Source organism: Entelurus aequoreus, linkage group LG12 (genome assembly GCF_033978785.1).
Source record: "Entelurus aequoreus isolate RoL-2023_Sb linkage group LG12, RoL_Eaeq_v1.1, whole genome shotgun sequence".
NCBI classification, from domain to species: Eukaryota; Metazoa; Chordata; class Actinopteri; order Syngnathiformes; family Syngnathidae; genus Entelurus; species Entelurus aequoreus.
In genome coordinates this window covers 68,523,513-68,540,272 of record NC_084742.1, presented here as the reverse complement: position 1 = coordinate 68,540,272, position 16,760 = coordinate 68,523,513, and the positions used below count along the sequence as shown (strand labels likewise).

Genomic DNA, 16,760 nt, shown 5'->3' with positions numbered 1-16,760 from the left:
CGGACTGTATACCTGCAGACTGTATTGATCTATATTGACATACGCATACACAATATGTATATATAGTGTTTTTATGTTGATTTAATTAAAATAAAAAAAAAAATTAAAAAAAAATTGTAATTTTAATTTTTTTATTATTTTTTTTTAATTTCTTGCGCGGCCCCGTGGTTGGGGACCACTGGTGTAAAGGACATCACCACTGGACTCTAGAGCAGTGAAGACGCCTTCTCTGGACTGATGAATCACACTTTTCCATCTGGCAATCTGATGACCCAGTCTGGGTTTGGAGGTTGCCAGGAGAACGCTACATTTCAGACTGCATTGCGCCGAGTGTGACATTTGGTGGAGGAGGAATTTTGGTGTGGATTTGTTTTTGGCCCCTTAGTTCCAGTGAAAGGAACTTTGAATGCTCCAGGATATCAAAACATTGTGGACAATTCCTTGTGGGAACAGTTTGGAGCGGGCCCCTTCCTCTTCCAACATGACTGTGCACCAGTGCACAAAGCAAGGTCCATGGATGACAGAGTCTGGTGTGGATGAAGTTGACTGGCCTGCACAGAGTCCTGACCTGAACACCTTTGGGATGAATTAGAACGGAGACTGAGAGCCAGGCCTTCTCCACCAACATCAGTGTGTGACCTCACCATCTTTTGGACAAGTTTGCTCACTTCAGGTGCTGCAGTGTCCTTCCATTTAGAGCTTTCAACCGAAAGTAGAAGTGCTGTTCCGGCTTCTAGCCGTCCATAGCGTTTTTACTCGTATGGATTCTTCATTCATCACTCCAAGCAACGTTTGTAAGTTTTACAAAATAACTACAACTATTCCTACTTGCTAAAATGTCCCATGTGTGATGTCTGTAGGAGTGTTTTCATGCATATTTGTACCTGCTATTGTGATGTACTCAATCGTTAGTAGTAGCTAATATGCTAACACGTTTAGGAGTGTCTGTGTGAGTATTATTAACTTACAATTACATTATTTTTGTATTGTTTCAGTTTCACAAATTCCTCAGTAAATTCACCAAAACGTCAGCGTGGAGTTATTGAGTCTGTTTAGCTGACTGGAGAGCTAGCTTGCGCAGCGAGTGGGTCCATGACCATGACTTCTGTTTTGTTTGATCAGCCGTTTTACTGCCCTGTTACAGGCACCGTTTTGAAATAATTAAGGTATGTAAAAACATTTACAAAATATTTCTGTGTAAATAACTCATTTCACAACGTATATATCTGCCACTTATAGTCCTGTGCGGCTAATATATGGGAAATACTTTTCCCTTCCAAAATGTAGTTGGGTGCGCTCTATAGTCCGGAAATGTACTCCCATTAGCTGCATTGTTAGCCACCTCTTACTTGCCATTTTTACGATTTAGAATTAATTAAAAAAAACAAAAAACACATTTGTTTTTGTCTTACATAAAGATTGTAAATTATAGGCAAAATTCCCAAACACCAGCAGTTCACCTTTAAAATGCTCACTTCATGAGTTGCCAATAAGTTTATTATTGCGACTGTAGTTGCACTGCATGAGAGGAAGTGTCCTTTTTCTCATAATACTAAAATTGATTGCATAATGAGCTCACTTGTAGGACTCCCAAAGTTAGCACATTATCAAACATATTTGGTAATGTAAGTGGGAAGTTAAATTCAACCGCACTTCTAGCAATTATTATTTGTAGTATTTCTAATTAAAATATAATGAAGCCATAATAATATCTTCCACTTATATAAGTCTAATTAAATAGAACGATAATAACACATTGAGAAAAAAGGTCACATAAGTCAAAAACCCTTTTACTTTGGTTGGGGTCAATATGAATGTCTTTATTTAGCAGTGTGCAGAAAGGTCAAAGGTGAGTCCATGCAATGGTATTTAACATGAATGAGAGAGAGAAATACACAAATGTGTACTTAAAGGAGCCAAACAAAATGCCATTTGATGGACAGGCACAGCGGGGCAAAAGTAGGCCAGCCGACGCCAGCGAGAAGGGGGCGACGTGTCAGAGGCGTCGAGCCAGCTTCCCCGGTCGTGATCGGGGATCAGCCCCGCGGGTTCCTCGCTGCTGCGCCGCGTGCCACGCCTGTCCCTCACACACACTCTCTCTCTCTCTGGAGTGTGTGTCACATTAGGCTGTCGCTCACACACCGACGCCGCTTTGTCTCACGTCATGCTGATTACTTTACTGACGCCTCGGATCTGCTCGGTCATTCCCCCCCCCCATTAAGACAAAACAGCTTTATTATCTTGACCTTTAACCCCTTGCAGGGAACATCATCTGTCATGTGATGATGTGACATGCAAAAATTAATCCTCTGGATTTAACTACTAAGATGAAAAATAAAGTAACGGGATGGCCATCTGCCAAAATAATAAAGTATACATCCTCCATATAGCATATGCTCGCACATTTCTATTTTATTCCACATCTTGGTGTCACCTTATTTGAGTTTTACGGTTTGAGTGCAGGCATTTTCAGATTTTATGGACTCTTAGCGCACCAGCCGCCTAATATTAATGGCCTCTTCTCACTTGATTCGCACCCGAAATGAGCTTTGACTGATGTTTTTGCAGCTTTGCCGAAATCATTATTTTACGAGACTCTTATGAATGCTTCGCCGCTTTTATTCACGCTGCACTGTGCACATCCTGCTGCGTGATCACAACATATGCTACATTGTATTAATAATACATGTATTCATTATACTTGTTATGCTATATATATATATAGATATGTACCTGTTCTACACCACTACAAAGCAAAACATACATCATGCATTTCTAAAGGTATATTTCATGTATTAATATAGCCTTGATTTATTGATGTAAGTCAGCACACTACCGATTCTAGCACATTCAAGATGAAATGTGCCTCCTGTAGCTGCAACAAGAAGACTACATTATCACAATACTATGAAGTGCATTGCCAGGTACTTGCTGGAAAAACTGTTTGTTAATAAATTAGACTGCTTTGTTGAAAAACATAAATTATTAAATGAAAATCAGTATGGATTTCAATGAAATAGGTCTACAAGCTTATGGAAATTATTGAAGAGATTACAACTGCAATTGATCAAAACAAATACACAATAGGAGTGTTCATCGACTTAAAGAAGGCATTCGACACTATAGACCAGGGGTCACCAACCTTTTTGAAACCAAGAGCTACTTCTTGGGTACTGATTAATGCGAAGGGCTACCAGTTTGATACACACTTAAATAAATTGCCAGAATTAGCCAATTTGCTCAATTTACCTTTAACTCTTTGTTATTATTAATAATTAATGATATTTACACTTAATTGAACGGTTTAAAAGAGGAGAAAACACAAAAAAAATGACAATTCAATTTTGAAACATAGTTTATCTTCAATTTCGACTCTTTAAAATTCAAAATTCAACCGAGAAAAAGAAGAGAAAAACTAGCTAATTCGAATATTTTTGAAAAAATTAAAAAAAGAATTTATGGAACATCATTAGTAATTTTTCCTGATTAAGATTAATTTTAGAATTTTGATGACATGTTTTAAATAGGTTAAAATCTAATCTGCACTTTGTTAGAATATATAACAAATTGGACAAAGCTATATTTCTAACAAAGACAAATAGTTATTTGTTCTAGATTTTCCAGAACAAAAATTTTAAAAGAAATTCAAAAGACTTTGAAATAAGATTTAAATTTGATTCTACAGATTTTCTAGATTTGCCAGAATAATTTTTTTGAATTTTAATGATAATAAGTTTGAAGAAATATTTCACAAATATTCTTCGTCGAAAAAACAGAAGCTAAAATGAAGAATTAAATTAAAATGTATTTATTATTCTTTACAATAAAAAAAATAAATTTACTTGAACATTGATTTAAATTGTCAGGAAAGAAGAGGAAGGAATTTAAAAGGTAAAAACGTATATGTGTTTAAAAATCCTAAAATCATTTTTAAGGTTGTATTTTTTCTCTAAAATTGTCTTTCTGAAAGTTATAAGAAGCAAAGTAAAAAAATGAATGCATTTTTTTAAACAAGTGAAGACCAAGTCTTTAAAATATTTTCTTGGATTTTCAAATTCTATTTGAGTTTTGTCTCTCTTAGAATTAAAAATGTCGGGCAAAGCGAGACCAGCTTGCTAGTAAATAAATACAATTTAAAAAATAGAGGCAGTGCTGCTATTTGAGCTATTTTTAGAACAGGCCGGCGGGCTACTCATCTGGTCCTTACGGGCTACCTGGTGCCCGCGGGCACCGCGTTGGTGACCCCTGATATAGATCATCAAATTCTCATTTCTAAATGATATACTTATGGAGTTAGAGGGGTTGTTAAGCAGCTATTTACAACAATGTGTTGAGATTGATGATGATAGGTTAGAATGTATGAATAATGTATGTGGAATTCCACAAGGTTCGATTTTAGGACCCACACTTTTTATTTTATATATAAATGATATTTGTGAGGTTTCAAAAATGTTACAGTACGTATTATTGGCAGAAGATACAAATGTATACTGTTCAGGAGATGACTTGAAAATTGTAGCTGATAATATTGAAGAGGAAATGGTTAAACTAAAATTGTGGTTTGATGTAAATAAATTATCTTTAAATTTGGAGAAGACTAAATGTATGGTATTCAGTAATAAAAGAAAGGTAGAAGTTAGTTTATTCATAAACAATGTGAACATTGAGAAGGTGTCTGACATCAGATTTCTTGGGGTCATTCTAGATAAAAAGTTGACATGGAAAGCTCTTATATTGCGCAGGAAAAATAAGTTTATTTATTTTGACGAAGGTTAAATACAGTTTCCCGAATGTTATACTGCTCAATTATTCTACCTTATTTCAATTATTGTGTAGAAATATGGGGAAATACATATCACAGCAACATAATGCCTTTATTTCTTTCACAGAAAAGAGCATTTCGTATTATTTTTAAAGTAGGATATAGAGAGCACACAAATCCACTCTTCATTAGGGCAGGATTATTCAAACAGAAATACATTGTAGAATTGCATCTCCTATTAGTGATGTTCAAAGCTAGAAATAAAGTTCTTCTTACAAAACGTTTTGGTGTTCACGTCTGAAGATGAGAACCACAGAAGTGTGACTTTAAACATCCAAGAGTGCCAACACATTTGAAAGAAATGTGCTTGTCTGTTGCTGCAGTGAAAGCATGGAATTCTCTAAAGAAAGACTTTAAAAAGTTGCAAGATTATGTTTGAATTTAAAAAGAGTTACAAAAAGAGACAACTGGAATTATATCAAACTGATTTTTGATTGTTATTGGACGTGTCATTGTGAAAGTGCTTAAACAGAAAAGAAAAAGTATGTTGGAGAAGGAGTGTTAGTGGGGGGAACAGTGATGAAGTCATCTCAAATAAGTTGTGTTAAAAAGGGGGCAGATAAATATAAGAATATTATTCTTTCATCTCAAATAAGTTGTGTTAAAAAGGGGGCAGATAAATATAAGAATATTATTCTTCCATCTGCTCCTTTCTGATCATGGAAATGTATAAGAAACAAAAAAACAATGAAAGTGTAAACTATATGCATTTTCATGAAAGGAATAAGAAAGAAATGATGAATGATGATGATGAGGTAAGTTTTGTCCCACAAAGGCCACCATACTTCCGGGTTGAGACACGTGACAGATGACCGAGCTAACAGACATTTGTCAAGTGTTCTTAAAAAAACATCACAAAAGTTACGAATTTAATATCTAAATGTTTCGCCACTTCATTTTTTTTACTAGAAATATCTCTTTACATTTATTCAAACGTTCTACAAGAGCAAGACGACAGAAGAACGAGGAGGTTGACGACAGCGTTGCATTGTGGGTATTGGAGTACACTACAGCTAATTAAATATTGCTCGTTTTGGACACAAATTCACATTTTGAACTTGGAATGCATGTTAGGTGAAGACGCGGCCTCGGGTATCGACGGAGAAATGATCCAAACAAGGTAATGACGTCATAAACAAACACATAAAGGGTGACTTACCGAAGCTAGCATGTTAGCATGTTAGCATTCATCTTTTCACCGTGTGAAGGAGGATTCTCCGCCCAGCTGCTGCTTTGTTCCCCCCTGCAATCGTTCAGGTGGTCATTAAAGGACCATTTAAGTGATTATTAGAAGGTTTGTCTCACCACTCCGACCTTCTTCCTGTTTATGTCCTGCCGGTGACCAATTAGAGAAGAGAGCGATGTCACGTGACGCTTGAAACTTCAATAAACACAACTTTCACAAAAATAAAGAAAAAACAAATAGATAAAAAAATAAGCTTGAAAGGACTCTAAAAGCTAGAAAACAATAATAAAGCACATTTTAATTACTGCTATCAACAGTGGTATTGTTAGGGCTGCTGAGTTATTTCATTTGTATGGGTGAGGGCGGACCTACGTCACTTCCGCCTACAAATCCCCTAGCAACCGGGAATTCGTTGAAAACAAACTAGCTCACAGCGAACACAGCATTGACAGAAAAAGCATTTAACGAGCGTTGTGGCTTGGAAGTCGGCGTTAAATCCTTCATTTACGCATTTTTACTTATTCGCATATCGTGTGAAAAAACGAAAATGTATTATTTGCGTCAGACTCGTCTCAGTGAACTTTAAAGCTTCTCAGGCTTAGCTTAGCTTGCTAGTTAGCTTAGCCTGCGCGCTACTAAGAAAGAGACGCGGAAGTTATCAACAACAAGATCAAGTGTTAGTTTATAATATATTGAGAAATTTGAGGGCTACATGTATTGTTTAAGTACAACTGTTCTTCGCCAGGTGTTCTTTGGCCGCCCTGGCTTACGTTTTCCCGGTGGTGTCCATCTTAACGCTGCCTTTGGTATCCTCTCGTTGTCCGGTTTTCGAAAATAGCTAGCTAGGCTTTAGACTATATAGTATAAACCGCATGTTATTTTTGTACAACAACAACTTCAGCTGTCGAACGTTATAAGGTAAAAATTCAACAAGTACAACATTAGCACGGACGGTATAGCCAAGTTGCGCTTAAGAAGGTGGATTTTTGTTCCTTATATTTACCAGAAACGAAGTGATCCGAACACACGACCCGGGACTTTGGGGGACTCCAGTGAGAACCGTCCTCGTTTTCCCAGGGTAAAGCTGCGAGCCATTTGTCTCGTCTCTGTGGGCTTTTATCGCGCTTTGGCAGAACAAAATACAACCTTTGTTTTCCCTGTTTCCGGTTGTGGTTAGCACAACCAAAAACAACACAGTTTTTCGGCATTTTGGAGGCAGAATGACGGGTTTAACCAGCGTAGGTCGACATGTTAAAGAGTAATGGCAACGGTTTGTTTTCAACGCCAGTCTCGTTGCTATGGCTCGAAGAACCCGTATGTAACTCAGTTGCCCGGATGTCGGCCCTCACCCATAGATCTCCTTCATTGATGTGCAGTTTTGATCAATAGACAATTAAACTTTAGCAACTAAACACATATTTACACACCTATGCTTGAGAAGGAACAGGATGAAGAAAATCGTATATTTCCTGCCCCCTTCAACATAATAAGTAGTTAATGGATAGCCCAGATTCACAAGCATACAAACCAAACACATACATCCAAATATAATGAAAACAAACAAAAAAACACACAAAAAAAAACAACAAGTGCAAAACTTCTTGAAGTACAAACCGAACAAAAAAAGTAATATACACCTCACGGGATGATACAAAACAAATACAAAACCAGACAAAAAATAAGTAAGATAATAAATATAAAGCAACATGTAAACACTTACAGTTGTCCATATGATCTTATTCTTCTGTCTTTATATCGTTTTTCCCATTTGGAATATATTTCTACAATCTTTTATCTCATTGTAAAGACAATTCCATAGTTGAACCCCCACCACTGATATGCACATTTGATTTAAAGTCATCCTTGAATACTGATGTTGGAAATGACCTTTTCTTCTACGTTCTTCATTCTCACGAGTGATGATTTGCTGGTAATGTTTTAAACATAACACATCATGTCTGTAACTTTACTAGCTCCTGTAGTTTCAATAAAGCAGAATGAATAAATATTATGTTAGTGTGTTCTAGATAATCTGATTTATGAATAATCCTTATAGCTCTTTTCTGTAGTTGATACAATGCCTTTATGTTACTCTTATATGTGTTCCCCCACACTTTATGTTACTCTTATATGTGTTCCGCCACACTTTATGTTACTCTTATATGTGTTCCCCACACTTTATGTTACTCTTATGTGTTCCCCCACACTTTATGTTACTCTTATATGTGTTCCCCCACACTTTATGTTACTCTTATGTGTTCCCCCACACTTTATGTTACTCTTATGTGTTCCCCCACACTTTATGTTACTCTTATATGTGTTCCCCCACACTTTATGTTACTCTTATGTGTTCCCCCACACTTTATGTTACTCTTATATGTGTTCCCCCACACTTTATGTTACTCTTATATGTGTTCCCCCACACTTTGTGTTACTCTTATATGTGTTCCCCCACACTTTATGTTACTCTTATATGTGTTCCCCCACATTTTATGTTACTCTTATATGTGTTCCCCCACACTTTATGTTACTCTTATGTGTTCCCCCACATTTTATGTTACTCTTATGTGTTCCGCCACACTTTATGTTACTCTTATATGTGTTCCCCCACACTTTATGTTACTCTTATATGTGTTCCCCCACACTTTATGTTACTCTTATATGTGTTCCCCCACACTTTATGTTACTCTTATATGTGTTCCCCCACACTTTATGTTACTCTTATGTGTTCCCCCACACTTTATGTTACTCTTGTATGTGTTCCCCCACACTTCCACACATTAGCTGATATATGGCATAATAAGTGCACAATACAATATACACATTGCCCTATAATCTAACACATATTTGACCTTATTTAATATAAAAACACTCTTAGACATCTTTTTCCGTACATGTGCAATATGAGATTTCCATGTCATCCAGTATCACTCCTAAAAAGGTTAGTTCAGAAACCTTTTCAATATCAATTCCATCTATCGACAGTTTGATCCTTTCCTCCCTTTTCCTCTTACAAAAAATCATAAACGTTGTTTTTTTTTTACATTTAATGATAATTTATTGACATCAAACCATCTCTTAAGTTGAATCATTTCCTGTTCAATAATGTTTGATAACGCTTTTAAGTCATGTCCCGAACTGTTAAAGTTGGTGTCGTCCGCAAATAATACACATTCCAATAACTTTGATAACTCACACATATCATTAATGCATCAAATAAACAATTTTGGTCCCAAAACCGAACCTTGTGGAATTCCACATTCAATCCTCATTTGTTCAGATGTATTAGCCACAAACTCTTGTCTATTATCTAAATAACTTCTTAGCCAGTGTAAAACTACTCCTCTCACACCAAATGAATGCAACTTGGACAATAATCTAGAACGATCTATAGTGTCAAATGCTTTTTTCAAGATGGATGTACATATATAAATATGATATTTGCATTTGACTTGTGTGTTTACTTTTTTTCTTCCATCCCCTCCCCGTGGAAGTGCACAGCATCTCCAGTAATGTGAGGCCTTTTGGCCCCGGCTGCTCTGCTGCACTCAGCTCTGAAGCTTGTCTGTACAGTAATCCCTCCTCCTCATGAATACATTATCTCTGCAGCAGTTTAGCTGGCGGCTCAGCGTCACAGCACATCCTATTACCCACTTTAAATCATTAATGTGACAACATTTTCCCTCCAAACACCCACAGTCGTCTCGCAGCCGCGCCTGCTCGCAAAGTTTGGCGCATCCCTCCGATTGTTTTTCCTTCTCGCACAAGATCGAGGGAGGGGGAAAAAGTTCAATGATGAATATTCAAATGTCAATATAATAGTTTCCTGCTTTGTTAGGACTATTGTGATGGAAATGGCCAAGTGGGTGATTTCCGGTTTAACTCCTACGGTGCACCTTGGGGTGTGTGTGTGCGATTTCATCTGCCAGCGCCGCTTAATCCTCCAGCACTCGGCCGACAATGAAGACAATCTCAATCTCCTCAACTATTCACACATAAACCTTTTTCTCAGGTTTTTACCTTCAGGCTGCCGCTGAAAAATTCATCACGCCCAGAGAACAACTAAGTCCTTCACTTACCGGAGGAGTCTTTATTGCATCAAAAGGCCTCCGTGTGTGTGTGCGTTCTTGTATTTCGACCCTTCTTGAGACCTGAAGAAGGAAAAGTAGCTTCCATATGAGGACTGGTGAATAAGTTAGGACTGAAATCATGTTCCCAATTAGAGAAAGCATTGCCTCTAATAGAGAATGTCTCATTTGCAGCCCTGCTGGTGACATCTATCAAAATGAGGGTGGTCCCAAAAAGGAGGGATTTTTCAAATTGGCTGTGTGTTGCTTTTAAAAGTGCTCCCCCTCTGGTCAACATATGAAATAACAAGTGTGTGTAAGAAATTGAAATGCATCCCCATTGGCTGAAATGAATTTAAAAAACATAAATAAATATGTATATAGAGACATACTGTAATAACTTGAAATAAATAATGAAGGTTAAAAAACAATTACCAACAAAAAAAAATAAAATAACTAAAAGCAGTCTTTCTCACAATGTGTCGACTTTTTTCTTTAAAAAATTGGGAACAATTTCTCATATTCTTTCTCTTTCTGTACTATTGCAATATTTTCTCGTAAAATTGTTACTTTTTTATGTAAAATGTTTCGTTTTTTTTTTTTATATAAAATGATTACTTTTTAATGCAAGATGGTGATATTTGTCATATAAAATTCCGACGTTTATCGCAATGTTGTCAATGTTTTTGTTGTTCTTGTAAACCAGTGACATTTTTGGAGTAAAATTATGACTTTTGTCCAGGTAAGATTTCGATTGTTGTTATAATATTGCCCACATTTGAAAGTTTTCTCATAAAATTGTGACTTTTGCCGAGCAAAATGACGACTCTTTTCATAAAATTGCCAACATTTTAAGCTTTTCTTGTAAAATTGTGACCGTCATTGAGTAAAATTCCAACTTTTATCATAATATTGCACAAATGTTCAGTTTTTCTTGTAAAATTGAGTAAAATGAGGACTTTTGTTACAATACTGCCAACATTTTAAGTTTTTTTTGTGAAATTGTGACCTTTTTCGTGTGAAATTCCAACTCATTTTTCATAACAAGCTTTTTTATATTTGCATAACATGTATATATTATTAATGTTGTAAATACACTTCTTTATATAACTAGAAAGGCTGGTCGTAAAGAGGAAGGCATTATTCTCAGGTCTCAAGAAGGTAACAAATACAAGAACGTGTGTGTGTGTGCGTGTGTGTGTGTGTGTGCGTGTGAGTGTGTGTGTGTGTGACGCTATGGTAATTAGCAAAATCATCTCCTCTGAGTGCTTTCAACTGTGTTTTATGCAAAGAGTGTTGGCTGCTGGGAGTTGATTGGCGAGCATATGGACGCCGATGAGGACATCACTTTCATGAGTGGGCTTTTGTGTTTTTAACCCCTTGAAAAGTGAGCATCAATTAAAGATGGGCTGTGACATTGGTGTTCACCTGGGGCGCTCGCTGAGAGTTTTTACCACTCTGCTGTGCCCCCTTGTTGTGTTTAATGAGGCCAGCAGGTCTTGATTGGAGGACCATGCCTAATTACCATCACATTGTTAAAGGCCTACTGAAATGATTTTTTTTTTATTTAAACGGGAATAGCAGATCCATTCTATGTGTCATACTTGATCATTTCGCGATATTGCCATATTTTTGCTGAAAGGATTTAGTAGAGAAAATCGACGATAAAGTTCGCAACTTTTGCTCGCTGATAAAAAAAAGCCTTGCCTGTAGCGGAAGTAGCGTGACGTCACAGGAGCTAGTATTCCTCACAATTCCCCGTTGTTTACAATGGAGCGAGAGAGATTCGGACCGAGAAAGTGATGATTACCCCATTAATTTGAGCGAGGATGAAAGATTCGTGGATGAGGAACGTTACAGTGAACGACTTGAGAGGCAGTGATGGACGTATCTTTTTTCGCTCTGACCGTAACTTAGGTACAAGCTGGCTCATTGGATTCCACACTCTCCTTTTTCTATTGTAGATCACGGATTTGTATTTTAAACCACCTGGGATACTATATCCTCTTGAAAATGAGAGTCGAGAACGCGAAATGGACATTCAGTGCCTTTTATCTCCACGACAATACATCGGCGAAATGCTTTAGCTACAAGCTAACGTGATAGCATCTTGCTTTAACTGCATATAGAAACAAAAAAATACCCCTGACTGGAAGGATAGATAGAAAATCAACAATACTATTAAACCGTGGACATGTAAATACACGGTTAATGCTTTCCAGGCTGGCGAAGGTTAACAATGCTGTGCTAACGACGCCATTGAAGCTAACTTAGCAACTTAGCAACGGGACCTCACAGAGCTATGCTAAAAACATTAGCTCTCCACCTACGCCAGCCAGCCCTCATCTACTCATCAACACCCGTGCTCACCTGCGTTCCAGCGATCGACGGAGCGACGAAGGACTTCACCCGATGCGTTTGGCGGCCCGGAGACGTAGGAAGTCAAGGTGAGGTCGGCGGCTAGTCCTCCTGGTTGTGTTGCTGTAGTCCGCTGCTAATACACCGATCCCACCTACAACTGTCTTCTTTGCAGCCTTCATTGTTCATTAAACAAATTGCAAAAGATGTCCAGAATACTGTGGAATTATGAAATGAAAACAGAGCTTTTTGTATAGGATTCTACGGGGTACCATAACTTCCGTTACTCTGACTTCGTCACGCGCATACGTCATCATACCGCGACGTTTCAGCCGGATATTTCCCGGGAAGTTTTAAATGTCACTTTATAAGTTAACCCGGCCGTATTGGCATGTGTTGCAATGTTAAGATTTCATCATTGATATATAAACTATCAGACTGCGTGGTCGCTAGTAGTGGCTTTCAGTAGGCCTTCAAGGAGACCATCTTCATTAGTTTTTGGCATGCTTACTTCGTACGGGACAGATTTGAAATACAGATCAATAAACACTAGGGAGTATTAAGTACGGCGGTTCATTTGTGTCTTTTTTTGACACTGCATTTCATTTTTCATTGAATATTTTTGCTTCAAATTATGCTGACAATTTCACTGCATGACAATTTGTGGACAACATTTGTGAAAATTGCAAAATGTAGTTTAAAATCCAGTGTTTTAAAATCCATTCGTGGCTTCAAAACTGGAGACCCACTTCCGGTAAATGAAGACTGAAGCGATCGATCGCGTCTCAGAAGCAGCCAATGAGCTGTCAGGTCTGCTGGACTATCTGTGAAGTTCATATTTCGGGGGGGGGAAAAAGCGTCTAAGACATGGTGATACGGGAAATGATTTACCAGTGGATGCTCCAAAGTTCCCAAAAGTGGAGGAAAAGAGATGTTGAAACCGTCATCATGTTCAATAAATACATAATGTGTGACGTAAGCAGATCTGAAGAAACTTTGAATTCAGCAGCATTTTTAACATTTTTGTTTGACTTTTTTGTGTTTTATGTGACCACAGAAAAACGCCATGATGGTCATGGAGGATACGGGTGATGATAACCATAGACCAGGCAACATTACTCCCTCCTGTTACCTTCCCTTTAAAGGTAAGTCATTTGACTTCATTGTACAATTCATTTTAGGAAGGCTTATGCAGTAATTGGAGCTATTTGGGAGTCAAAGGAGCGTCTTTGAACATACAATGTGCCACTAATGTCATTTTAAATGTAGGATTTCAACAACATGAATTACTTAAGCGACTGGACAGGACAGATTAAAGAACAACAAGTTTTACATATTTTTATTTGCATTTATTTACCTGAGACGTCCCTCGGGCCGCATTGTGGGCGCTGGCGGGCTGTAGTTTGGGGACCCCTGGTCCAGCAAGTCCAATTCCTTGTGTGTTAAAACATAATTGGCCAATAAAGCTGATTCTGTTTCTGATATCGATATCATCACACTGGTATCTGTCCGATACTGATCCTACCCTTGGTATCAATACTACTGGTATTTTTTTTCCACACTTTTCTCTACATTACAATTACTGTCCTCAATATCCAACATTATTATTATGATTATTAAGCATTTTTTCGGCTCGCTCATGTCACGTGACTAGAAGTGAGCGTAAGTAAGAAAAAGTCCATCTACTTTTTTTAAAATGTCATTAATTTGACCAAGTATGTTCAAACTGTGCTATATGGGTGCGGTTATTTAAATCATGCTGTTAAAAAAAAACTGTTTTTTATGCTTTAACTATGAAATCATTTGCTTTATTCATAATAAGACAACCTTGTGGAAATGTGTCATGTTGGTTTTGTATTCATTGTGACTTTTATTATTTGTAATATCTTACCTTTTGTTTTTGTTTTTAGCACTATTTTTATGCATTTCAACTAAATGTTTTGAGATTTGGATTATTATTTGTAATATCTTACCTTTGTTTTATTCTGTACAGCACTTTGGGGCATTGGTCTGTTTTAGAAGTGTGCTAACCCTTGACCTAAAGAAAAATAATGTTTTTTTATAACCAATTCCCATTGTAAGCCCAAGTCAATGGGGTTCATGTTGTTATTAACGCTAAATAGCATTAGCATGGCCCTGGCCGGGCCGCTAGAACGAAAGAGTCAGCGATGCAAGGTTGCCATGGTAACTAGATAGACACACTGATCTCTAGTGTGTTAAATATCTGTCCTTTTAATGTCCCATTGTTACACATTGTTGCTTTAAAGGCCTACTGAAACCCACTACTACCGACCACGCAGTCTGATAGTTTATATATCAATGATGAAATCTTAACATTGCAACACATGCCAATACGGCCGGGTTAACTTATAAAGTGACATTTAAAACTTCCCGGGAAATATCCGGCTGAAACGTCGCGGTATGATGACGTATGCGCGTGACGAAGTCAGAGTAACGGAAGTTATGGTACCCCGTAGAATCCTATACAAAAAGCTCTGTTTTCATTTCATAATTCCACAGTATTCTGGACATCTTTTGCAATTTGTTTAATGAACAATGAAGGCTGCAAAGAAGACAGTTGTAGGTGGGATCGGTGTATTAGCAGCGGACTACAGCAACACAACCAGGAGGACTTTGTTGGAGCGCTAGCCGCGCTAGCCGCCGACCTCACCTTGACTTCCTACGTCTCCGGGCCGCCAAACGCATCGGGTGAAGTCCTTCGTCCTTCTGCCGATCGCTGGAACGCAGGTGAGCACGGGTGTTGATGAGTAGATGAGGGCTGGCTGGCGTAGGTGGAGAGCTAATGTTTTTAGCATAGCTCTGTGAGGTCCCGTTGCTAAGTTAGCTTCAATGGCGTCGTTAGCACAGCATTGTTAACCTTCGCCAGCCTGGAAAGCATTAACCGTGTATTTACATGTCCACGGTTTAATAGTTTTGTTGATTTTCTATCTATCTTTCCAGTCAGGGGTTTATTTTTTTGTTGCTATATGCAGTTAAAGCACGATGCTATCACGTTAGCTCGTAGCTAAAGCATTTCGCCGATGTATTGTCGTGGAGATAAAAGGCACTGAATGTCCATTTCGCGTTCTCGACTCTCATTTTCAAGAGGATATAGTATCCGAGGTGGTTTAAAATACAAATCCGTGATCCACAATAGAAAAAGGAGAGTGTGGAATCCAATGAGCCAGCTTGTACCTAAGTTACGGTCAGAGCGAAAAAAGATACGTCCATCACTGTCTCTCAAGTCCTTCACTGTAACGTTCCTCATCTACGAATCTTTCATCCTCGCTCAAATTAATGGGGTAATCATCACTTTCTCGGTCCGAATCTCTCTCGCTCCATTGTAAACAACGGGGAATTGTGAGGAATACTAGCTCCTGTGACGTCACGCTACTTCCGCTACAGGCAAGGCTTTTTTTTATCAGCGAGCAAAAGTTGCGAACTTTATCGTCGATTTTCTCTACTAAATCCTTTCAGCAAAAATATGGCAATATCGCGAAATGATCAAGTATGACACATAGAATGGATCTGCTACTCCCGTTTAAATAAAAAAAAAATCATTTCAGTAGGCCTTTAACTTCCACTCTTCATGGTCTGTGATATAAAAGTAAGCTTCAGTGATGAAAGTGCAAAAAAGAAGCAAGCAGGACGTGTTACCGAACACATTGCTGTCTTTATTAGAGCCTCGTCTGGCAGTAATACTGAAAAAAAGGTGAACTTAGAACAGATGGTGGTGGTAGCCCACGGCTTTTTTTTTGTTGTTGCTTTTTTTTTAATGATCAATTTTTCATTGTTTCTTTCATAATTGTCTTCATGTTTGCGTGTGTGAGTACTGAGACTCATGGATAACATCAATAAAAGAGACAGAGGAAGAGAGAGAAAAACAAATATACAACTTATATTACACTGTGTTATGAACAAAATATAAATCTATAACTCTATGTTATATTTACATAATTATCTTTCTTGATTTTTCAAGTTGAGATGGTGAGATTTTTGTTTTTTCTTGTGATAATTCTGACTTTGCTTTGAGCTCCACTCGTGACTTTGATTGTCTTAAACACTATTGTCTTGATGCGGGGGCGGGGATGATTGACCCACTTATGGCCCCCTCGAGTCCAGCATGCGGGCCTGGCTGGACCAGCAAAGGAGGAGAAGTCATGGCTCCTTACACAGTAGAAAGGAGGATTCATACGGCCCCATTGGTCACGCTTTACCCGACACATGAAACCTGACCAATTAGGGCGGGGAGCACTAACCACTTACAATGCGTCAGTTGCTATACAGAGTGGCGCTTTCCGTCATTTTCAGCAGACTGCATTGCAAA

The 16,760-nt window shown here is 37.9% G+C and overlaps 2 long non-coding RNA genes across 3 annotated transcripts in view; one reads left to right on the top strand and one right to left on the bottom strand.

The window, feature by feature from the left end:
* The window catches only part of LOC133662480 (uncharacterized), a 41,859-nt gene extending 35,650 nt beyond the window's left edge, over window positions 1-6,209 (bottom strand). The window contains exons 1-2 of one of the 2 annotated variants that reach the window (XR_009828109.1): window positions 6,128-6,209; window positions 5,982-6,065 (exon numbers count right to left, since the gene is read on the bottom strand). This is a non-coding gene — a long non-coding RNA (uncharacterized LOC133662480). The remainder of the gene's footprint in view (window positions 1-5,981; window positions 6,066-6,127) is intronic. The other variant, XR_009828110.1, reaches the window with a different exon arrangement.
* Window positions 5,625-13,580, top strand: LOC133662482 (uncharacterized). Its single transcript, XR_009828112.1, has 3 exons — window positions 5,625-5,812; window positions 5,897-5,942; window positions 13,491-13,580. It is a non-coding gene; the product is annotated as an uncharacterized LOC133662482 (long non-coding RNA).
* The last annotated feature ends 3,180 nt before the right edge of the window (window positions 13,581-16,760 follow it).